We start from the raw sequence: 11,195 nt of genomic DNA on the forward strand, positions 1-11,195 counted from the left end.
GAATCATCCAGAGAAGGGTTGGCGTGACAAAGTCCCAGATTCCAAGTTGCTTCTTGGTCCAGCGTTGTAATCCTCTGCGTGACAGGCATGATGGCAGCTGTCCCCCTGCATCCTCACCCACATAACTCGCACCCCACCCATCCCTCGAGCCCTAGGCCTATGTTGTTGTCGGTAAGCACCGAAGTATGGGCTTCCACCACTCTGACGCACCTTATATACCTTGGGCCCCGAGGCATAAACGACCGCTAAGGAAGGAGGATATGGTTCAACCAAAAGGGCGGAGGAGCAAAACATGGAGGTGTTGTCTCTGAGGAGACCCGAGACAGGAGTGCAGTAAGAAGAGCTAGTTCCTGTGAAAAACTGCGAAGCAGAATCAGCACCCAGCACATGTGCAGATAAGCCCAAGAAGAAAGAGATAGGCAAGATAAGGTCTAAGACCAGGGCTCAGACAAGGAAGAAAGGGAGAAATAGAAGCAAGCGTCCGCTGGGACCAGCGGAGGAGAATGAGATCGGCTACCACCGAAGTTGACATGGGAACCAGACGAGGTGAAGAGAAACACATCAGGATGGATGGAAGGATTCGAGGACATTTCCCGGTGGAATCTCCACTCTGAGTAAAGGAGGTGGAGGAGGGAAGCTGCCAAGGCCTCGCAGGCCTATGTGAAGAGCTGGGGGAAGAAATGGCCAGGGTTCTGGAGTGGGAACTACCGGATCAGCTGATGGACTTGCCCATACTTTGGGAGGTAGAAGAAGAGAACAAAATAATTGAATCAATAAAGAGAGAAGTCTTGAAATAATAATAATAATCTTTAACACTAATGAAATGATTAAAGTACTTGATATGCAATGATGTAACAAATGAGATAAAAAAATGTTCATGGATTACTTTATTTCCACAAGTAATATTGAAAGATAATTACCAGATGGTAATGATGTGCCCATGTTATGCAAATGGTTTAATGTGACAACGAATGTCGTAATTGATGATGATGTGTAAAAATTAGGGAAAGAACATTGTAAAATAAAGAAAAAATGTATATGAACTCTGGGTAAGTCTGAAAAAATTAGTTAATGTATTTACGGTAAAATATAATTTTACATGTAATATGGGGCTTTATGTGGGATATGTCAGCTATTTTAGGAGAAAACCTAAAACGTCAAGAGAACTCACAGGGATGAATCATGTGAGAAAAAACACCAAAACACGTTATCTTTGCAGACGCGCAGAAAAGCTTACGTCAACAAGTAACGTCAGCAAGGCAGCAGTTTTCCAAAGAAGCATGAATCACCGATCAAGTGTTCGTAAAAGAGGAGACGAGCAGAATACATTGGGATTCTCTGCTCCAGAGAGGACAAGACAAGAACCCAAAGAGGATGACAACGCTTTACCAAAAAGCAACTTGGAATCTGGGACGTTGTCACGTCAACCCTTCTCTGGATTATTCGGACACCTGAATCCCGCCAGGGAGCAGCGGTTGTTCGACTGTTATGCGGCCTGGGGTCCTTGTACTGGGAGGAGGGCTGTTCTGGAGGATATCGCTACTACCATCGCCGCTGGCAGAGCCAGCTTGGAGGTTCCTGATCAGATCCTTCGGCTGGCTCCCAAATTTAAATTAGGCCGTTCTAGTGTTGTGTGTAGTGTTGAGGAAGTTTTATCTGGAAAGAACACCGGACAGGTAAAAGATAAAAAGTTGAGTTTATAAAATTAACTAAGAGTTTATAAAAGTTCAAGCAGCTGTCTAGTGTCGAGGAAGTGTATCAAGGCAGAACAAACTATGAGTTTATGAAAAGTTCAAGCAGCCCTTGAGTGTTGAGGAAGTGTATCTAGAAGGAACAAACTAAGAGGGTTTATAAAAGTTCGAGAGGAACGAGCCGGCACAACTACTGTGGACAGCGCTCTTAGTCTTGTGTCGTCGCAGCCACATTCTGCGGCTTCCCAGAATGGCACGCATCGCTAGAGTCGCGACACTTTTAAAGGAATTGTATATAAGCGCTTGTAAATACTGCTATTATAAACGGTAAAATAAGTGTGTCTGTAACCTGGCCAAAAAGTTATACATGAACCACCTGGAGTGAGAAGAGAGTCAAGAGAAAATACGCAGACACACACACGCACACGCACACACACACACACACACACACACACACACACACACACACACACTTTTGCCTCTCTAGAATCAGAGTGGACCATACAAACGTTGCGTGACTGGTGGCAAATGAAATAAATAAAATATTAGAACAGCGGAGCAACAATCAGAGTACGACAGCCACCGTCTTACTGGACGGTTTGCTATGGAGGGCCGTGACTGACAGGCTCCAAATCCACGGCTGAGTATCACCATCAGTTCCGGCGAGCCAGGTGGGAGACGAGCAAATTGACAAGCTGCAGGACTGAGTGATTTAAACAATAGTCAAATAGGTGGTTGAATTTAAGTGTCAGTTAACAACAGTAATCTATGCTGAGACAGGATGATGATGATGATATTGAACCGTTTGGACTGTTAAAGAGTGTGTTGAGAGATGGTTGTGAGACGGATCGTAGTGGTGTGGTGTTGTAGCAGGTTGCAGGAAAAACTTTGCTGGAAGTTGCTGGAAAAAGTGTCTGTTGGTTCATTATTTTGGCAATTTTAGAAAAAGTGAGAAGTAGGATGAGTGTTTGTTTTCAGAACTGTAGTTAAGTTCGATTTTATCGTAATGCATTCCAAATTAATAAAACGAAATAGATCAATATAAATTGAGAAATAGTGCTTACAAAATGTTAGAGGTGTGGAAATGTTTCCCTTTTAAGGGGCATCGCGATGCGGGTGTGAACAGTTCTGTATCGATGCAGTTGTAGAAACACTGTGAAGAGTTTAGAAGTATGGTCGAGGCCTGTACGGAATTAACAAGAAGCCAAAGCACACCACTGACTTCTGGTCTGCAGATCTTAAAGTGACTCAAATAACAGCCTATACGGAATTACAAAGGAGAAGCCGGAACCATACCATTGATTTCTAGTCTGCGGACTTCATTGTGAATTTAAAAAACCGCCTACGCAGAGTCGAATCATCTCCGTCGGGTCTGGGAACGCTTCTGTGACGTAGGAGCTCATGTGCTGGACCGGCCAATCTGAAGCCACGCTGTAGGACGTGTTTGGTGATGTCGACTGTGTCGTGTTTTGTTCCGCCCCCGATGACGTCGGCGGATATACGGAAATAGTGACTAGCTTCAAGGCTAACGCATGCAGCGCTAAACGCCGCGTCTTTATACAAACTGAGCTTCTGATACCGGACACTTGCAGCAGGGATTGCATATTATTACGAACTACAGGGGCAGAGCTACCGCCACGGTGAGTGCTGATGCTTTAGCATTAGCTTGCTGGTTAGCACAACAGAACAGCGTTCCACCTCAGGAAGTGAGTGCCCAGTCGACACCTTGGAGCACGATGGGGGGAGGTCTCTAAGACGGTACAGCACCGGGAGAGCAGCCGGTCCGGGCGGCATACCCGGACCCGCTTCCACGGTGTTCGCCGTCGGGTTCAGCCTCCCCCTGGCACGATACATGGAGATGCATCGATAATCACTGACAATCGCAATCGAATCGTGAGGCCAGTCAAGTCCCACACCTCTACTAAATATGTTTGTGTGACATCACTCTGCAATAAATGATTAGAATGTTAGTGTTGAGGACAGCAGATGTGATGCATAACAGCAGCAGAAATGCATTAGTTCTGGTTAATAGTTATTTGAGTTATTTATTTTCTCTTTTTTGCTTGTTTTGTGTTCTTGTGTCAAGATTATCTGCTGGATGAGATCTGTAGTGTTATAGCAGGGATTGGCGTGAAACATCAGTAATTCGGTAATTCTAAATGAAATGATATGATAAATAAGTAAACAGTAAAGATTAAACACTATACATTAAGTAGTAACATTGCATGAGTGTCCGTTTTGGTGTGATATACAGTAAGTGTGTGTGTTCAAATCCTCACCGGTTACCTTTTTCAGTCAAGCTTGTAATTGTTTAAGTATAATCCAGCAGCATTATTTTTAGTTTACTCTGGAAGTAATCTCGACCGGACATTAAATAAGGTAGCTGTTTCTATTCAGTGTAAAAAGGAGCAAGTAGATTAACAGAGAGGGATTTGTTTTGTACACTGGAGAGGTGATGGAATGTGTGTGTTCGCTTCTGCCCTCACCACGTGGAGCCGTACATGACTATACAGTGAGCTTAACACTCTTCCAATAAGTACGCGGAGACAGGAACTCACTTTAGGTATCTTTAACGAACGGTGTAAAACTGTGGAACAGTACAGAAATATGCAGATTAAGGATCAGTCTCTATGCAGATGTAAATAACCTGTTAATACATTGTCATAGCTTCTACACTGTATGTATACACCAATAAATTGAATGAACTCACAGATTGTGCTTTCTCAATGCCACGCAATGACGCAGCCAGAGATGAAGGACCACTTTGGGGAGAAGATCTTTTGCAGTAGACACGCCGAACTGGCGCCCATCCTGAAAGATGGTGGGGAGCCCTGGCATCTACCAAGCTTTGGAGGCTACCATGTCTACCTAGAAGCGTCTGGAGGCGTTATTGAAGCTGGAGGAGTCCATTGACTCCAGCACTTCGATGCGCACTGCATGTAAGCTCATGCATGTGAAGATGACTGCCCACCGCTTGGTGTTCGCGTGTCCTCCTTGGGGTTTCAGACCCTCCAGGGTCGACTATCCTGAGTTGAGGGTAGACCCACTCTTTGGATAGTGGTTTGCTGCAGAAGTCCCAGCTGCGGCAAGGGCTGTTCTCAGATGCTCGGGTGAAGGAGTGAGGTAGGTATGCGACGGCACCAACTGCCTTGGTGGAGGCACTGCAGAAGATACGCTTTCCTCTTTCCTCTGAGCGCTAGAGAAGGGTCGAATGGTGTCCAATTCGTCACAAGCAGTAGTAAGCGCTCTCAGGCTGGTGCCACCTTTCATGCTGACAGGTGCTGAAATCCCTAGCGGGTTGAATAGGCGGTTGACAGTCAAAGGCACACCGTGTTGTGTGAAAGGTCTTTCTGTCCCATACTCCTTCAATAGCTGTCCTCTGCAGGCCATTTCTGTGGCAAAACCACAGAAAGTGAAAGTTGTCACAGTGATCGTCCCTGACAAGGATCATCTGCTGAATGTCGGGCATGATCGTAGCTGGCTCAGTCCTGAAGCAAACCAGGACCCCCAGGTAGACATGGTAGCCTCCAAAGCTTGGTAGATGCCAGTGCTCCCTGCCATCTTTCAGGATGGGCGCCGGTTCGGCATGTCTACTGCAAAACATCTTCTCCACAAAGTGGTCCTTCATCTCTGGCTGCGTTATTGCGTGGCATAAGGCAGTTGAGGGCCTTGTCCCTGTTGTTGGAAGATGCAGATGCTGACGCTTGCGGAATGGGACCCAACTGTTAGCATCGTCCTTGAAGAACCCACCGTTCATGATGTTGAAGAAGGCCTCCTCCTCGGCTGAGGGTGCAAGTTTGTTGTCGTCAACTGAGTGGTTGAAGATGTGATCCCCACATCTTCACATAGTTCGTGTTGTCCCCCTGGGAACTTGCACCCTCTCTTGCTAAGGTTCCCCGCTGTGCACAGTGGTGCCTTGTTCTCCACTAAGCGCGGTGTCTGACCTCTCTGCTGCCCAGGTCGAGAGACCGGCATGAAGAGCTGCTAAGTAGTGATCGCTGTGGCACTCTTTGCAGTAGAGAACGGCTGCGGGTGCCGCTCGATTGACCTCAGATCTGCTGTGGCCAAGTGGGTCATTGTCAACACAAGGGGGGGCCCGCAACTTGGGGTCCTCCGTGATGAAGGGCTCTGGGGGGTGGTACGACCAAGCCTGCTTCCCGGGGGCCTCCGTATTGCCGAGGTCCGGGAGGTGATATGTCTAAGCCCATGTCCTGGTGGCCTTTGTACTGCTGGGCCTCTGGAGGTGGTACGGCCAGGCCCCCATCCTGAGGGCCTCTGCCGGGTTCTGGGTGCTTATTGGCCCCGCCGCTGAAATGTGCGTTGACATCTTCCCCGGTGCGCCGCTTTGGCCTCTGTGCTGAAGCGGTGAGCCGTTCCCCATCACGGCGTCGTCTAGCAGCTTTGAGCAATTCTGCTACTGCTATTGCAGCTTTCGCTTCTGCTTCCTTCTAAAGGGCCCTCAGTATGGCCTCTTTGCGTGCTGCCTCCACCTTTTCTTTAGCAAAGCATGGCCTCTCAGCCTGCTCTGCAGCCTCAACGCGTGCTGTCTGTGTCGATGTGTGCTCTCTCCAATTCCATAGACATTTGACGCGTGTCGCACATGGCCTCTGTAAGTGTGACTGCGGCTCTTGCACGGGCCGCTGCAATCGCAACGACGTTGGACACGCAGGACTTGAAGGACCTGCTGGATGACTTGCCGAGCCCGCTTTCCCCAGTCAACGTTGTACTGCCACTGTGGACTAGGCCTTCTGCCCATTCCTCCAAGCCAGGCTGTCCGCTTGGGCCCAGTAGTTCCCTGGAGCCGCGGGGATCCGAGGGGTTTGAGGGTTCCGTGGGGCCTGGGTGTTATGACATCCTTGCTCTCAGCAATGCCTTGAGGTGAAGCTTATCTTTTTTCTCTTCTGCCCTCACCACGTGTAGCCATACATGACTATACAGTGAGCTTAACACTCTTCCAATAAGTACCCAGATGCAGGAACTCACTTTTGGTATCTTTAACGAAAGCGGTGTGAAACTGTGGAACAATACAGAAATATGCAGATTAAGGATCAATGTCTATGCAGATGTAAGTAATCTGTTAATAGGTTGTCATAGCTCCTACACGGTATGTAAACACCAATAACTTGAAAGAACTCACAGATTGTGCTTCAAGTACCTGGGAGTCCACATCACAGAGGATTTAACATGGACTTTACAAACAGACACTCTGGTGAGGAAGGCGAGGCAGCGTCTTTAGCACATCAGGCATCTGAGGAAATTCCCGGTCTTGGTGAGGATCCTCAAGTCCTTCTACTGTGGAGCGGTGGAGAGCATCCTGACAGGCAACATCACTGCCTGGTTTGGGAACTGTACTGCTCAGGACAGGCAGACCCTGCAGAGGGTGGTGCCTTCAGCCCAACGTACCACTGGAACTACCCTCCCCTCCCTGCAGGACTTATACACCAGGAGGTGTAGTAGCAGAGCTGCAGGATCATGAAGGATCCTCATCACCCCAACAACGGACTGTTCCAGCTGCTGCGGTCAGGCAAGCGCCTCCGCAGTCACACAGCGAGAACAGAGAGACTGAGACTGAGTTTTTTCCCGCAAACCATTAGAACTGTCAATGCTGACCTCACCAGGGGTCCTCATTGAGCCACACACATAGGCTCCACTACCTACTGTACTATATGTAGCATACTGTACCGCATACTGTGTCACTGTTCTGGGTTGTTCGGTGTTACCGTATTGCTGCGCTGTACTGTTGTATACTGTGCAGTATTATCCCACAAACACTACCTCACTTTATTCACATGCCACTTTAATGCACATACGTATCTGTATATACATAATTGCCTCTTAAGTATCCCATATACATAAGCCTGTTCCCTTTATCTATTCCATTTTATTTTATTTTATTTTAGTCTATATATTTTTATTTTATTCTTTAAGTATTTGACTTACTGAATTAAGTTTTAGGAATCAAGTTAGTTGGTCAAGTAGAAAGAGATTTTCTAAGGTAGCTACTGTATTTTGTCTAGGAAATATTGTGTGTAATCACCGGGTGTGTTGCATTACATTTCAAGTTCAAGTTCAAGTTCAAGTTCAAGTGATTATTTGTCACTGCATATATGTATGAAAGTATGTATATGTATATATGAAAGTATGTATATGTATGTGACGAATAAACCTCTTGAATCTTCTCAAGGACAATGACGAGGCTGATGGACGACATGTTCGTCTGGGTCTGATCTGATCGACTGTGTGCGTCTCTGTCTGACCATCTTATCTGCCTGTGTTCTGATGTCATACTATCATCACAATGCTATGATGTCACAATACAGTCTGGGGGGTGCGAGAATCTCCCCACCTGGGAGCGGAATGGAGAGGGATTTGTTTTGTACACTGGAGAGGTGATGGAATGTGTGTGTTCTCTTACTAAAAATTTAAAAACTAAAATAAATGTCAAATATGTTGGCCGTCTCAAGGTTTTCATTCGGGCCTTCAAAAATGTAAACTTTACATTTGAAAATATCTTGTCAATCGATTACAGTTGTAATTGTGTATAGATGAATATTAACCAACCCGTCTATTCAGTGTTTTATTTCCACAGTTTTAAGCATCTGAACAGGAATCCACTAGACAGCGTTGATTAAAGAGAATTGCTCTACAATTGGTTAAGGCCATAACGTGTCCAGCACTCAAAGGTCTTTGTGAATTATTGCTATTTGTATTTCACTGAACTGCAAAAACAATTATTTAATAGGCTCAATTGGAATTATTGTGAGATGAAATGCATGCAAGCATATAAAATGAAAAGACCTTGATTGACGTCAGCTCTATGCCCCTTACTGAGAACCATCGTTAAAAGTATTGTCAGATATTATAGAGCGCTCTATAGAAGCAGAATCATTTTGATTAGCTCTTATTTAAATGTGACATTCTTCTTATTTTACCTAGTTGTTGAAACAAGGTTCAATTTGAGTTAATTATTACTGTGATACTGTCACCAAGAGACATTGCTATCAGAGAACCACCGAGTGTTTCCCCATGACACTGCCTGTTTGATGGCGTCTGCAGCAAGCACAGAACTGTGTCACTGAGTCAATAATGACGACCGTTCACACTACATGACTTTCAAGATGGTCAGACCAGTCCCTGGGTGTCTGTGGTTTAACGATACTAGTGTGGCTAATCAAAAAACACATGGATATGATGCTATTCACGCTAGCACATTTAGTCACATTACTTAAACAACAAGTCTCTCTTACTTACCTTTAAGAAACGCAGAGCAAACCAACATGAACGGCGATATCTTGGTGAAAGTGATGTTTTTGCATCTCAGTGCTGCAACCCAGGCCATCCGATGCCTCTACGTTAACTCCTCTACTCCTCTACCTGCCTCGTGGTCAACTTTTATACCTTCTCCATCGTGGGACTTTTTTCAGCTTTGCACACAACACAAGCATACCGTTTCACAAATAAAAGGAAGCAAAAACAAAATGACATGACAAAACACCTCCAAAACGGTGGGTATACCCAAAATGCACTTTGGTTATGATGAGTTTCACGTCATCTGTCAATAAGTAAATCAGTAATGGCTTGACCAGTGAGTTTGATAGAGCCCACACGCCGTGACTTAGACCACGCCCCTTCCACTGTCCTTCGTGTTGCATGTTGGGACGGGGGCGCCAAAGTTTCCGTAAGTGAAAACCTCCATTCTTTTTCTGAATGGAGGTTTTGATTATTATCCATACGGTCAGAACCATCCATGGTAGACTCACCGTGAGCTGAGATGGTGAAACAATGGTGTCAGCTCCTGTAAAACCAAAGGTCCGTACAATATCAACCTTGTTTTAAGGAAAACACCTTTTATTCTCCATGTCATGGAGAAGTGCTACACTACCCACAACCCTAAAGTGTAAAAGGGACGTCTCTGATTGGTGGAGCTCGCTGTTACCATGGAAATGTTGACCGTGCCCACGGAGACGTTTTAAATCACTGTCGGCGGGTGAGTTACTGCTACCACAGAACTCTGTTACCTTGAAAACAGAGTAACCAGGATTCAAAACTATTATGAATAATAGAGACGATAATAACAACAAAGGTTAAATTCAAGAAGAAACGCTAAACTATGGCTACGTTGGAGGTCGTTGGAAAGGTGTCATTGAATGGTTTATGGTAATACAGTCCTCTGAACATGGCAAGTAAACAAAAAGGGCGATGTCTGTTGCCAAAAATTCGTTATGTGACGCCAAATGTTACGTGACGCTAACGTGACGTTACGTGACGCTAACGTGACGTTACGTGACGCTAACGTGACGTTATGTGATGCTAACGTTACGTGACGCTAACGTGACGTTACGTGACGCGAACGTTACGTGGCGCGAACGTTACGTGGCGCGAACGTTACGTGACGCTGATGTGACACTGATGTTACGTGATGGTGACGTGACACTGACGTTATGTGACGTGACGCTGATATTACGTGACGCTAACGTAACGTGACACTGACATTACGTGACGTGGCACTGCTGGACACTGACTTTACGTGATGTGATGCTGACATTATGTGACGCTGACGTTACATGATGTGACGCTGACTTGACACTGACGTTACCTCACATGACGCTGATGTGACGCTGACGTGACGCTGACGTGATGCTATGTGACATGATGCTGATGTGACACTGACGTTACGTGACGTGGCACTGACACGACCCTGACATTACGGTGCGCACGGTGCGCTGTTGGCACCGTGCTCCGGTGGGTTATCTCCCAAATAGGAGCCTTTCTGTGTGGAGTTTGCATGTTCTCCCTGTGCTCACATGGGGTTTCCTCCACCTCACGTCAGTAAGGACCCCCACCAAAAACATGCACCCATCATTGTCTGACCAGCGATGGACATATATCACCTGGTCCCCGGGCGCGTCCACGTACACTGCCCACTGCTCCTGGCTGTGCCCCCGGAGGAAGGACAAGCCAGGATGGGTCAAAAGCAGAGAATCCATTTCACCAGCACCATCAAAGCATGTGCATGTGTGTGTATGTGCAAGCATGTGTTACAGTGTGGTGTGTTGCGTGATGAATAAAGACTGTTTCTTCTTTCTTCTTCATTACATGATGTGACGCTGATGTTACCTGGAGTGATGCTGACGTGACGCTGACATGACGCTGATGTGAGATGATGCTGACGTGACGCTGCCATGACGCTGAGGTGACTGACGTGACATGACGCTGACGTGACGCTGATGTGACGCTGATGTGGCACTGACGTGATGCTGACCTGACACTGACTTACGTTACGTGACGTGACACTGACGTTACGGTGACGTGACGCTGACGCTGACATGATGCTGACGTGAGGCTGAGGTGACGCTGACATGGACGCTGAGATGGTGCTGACGGGACGGTGACGTGACGCGGACGCTGATGTGACACTGACGTGATGCTGACATGACGGTGACATGGTGCTGACGGGACGGTGACGTGACGCTGACGTGACACCGACGTGATACTGACATGGCG

This window comes from Zeus faber (assembly GCF_960531495.2).
Source record: "Zeus faber genome assembly, chromosome: 12".
NCBI classification, from domain to species: domain Eukaryota; kingdom Metazoa; phylum Chordata; class Actinopteri; order Zeiformes; family Zeidae; genus Zeus; species Zeus faber.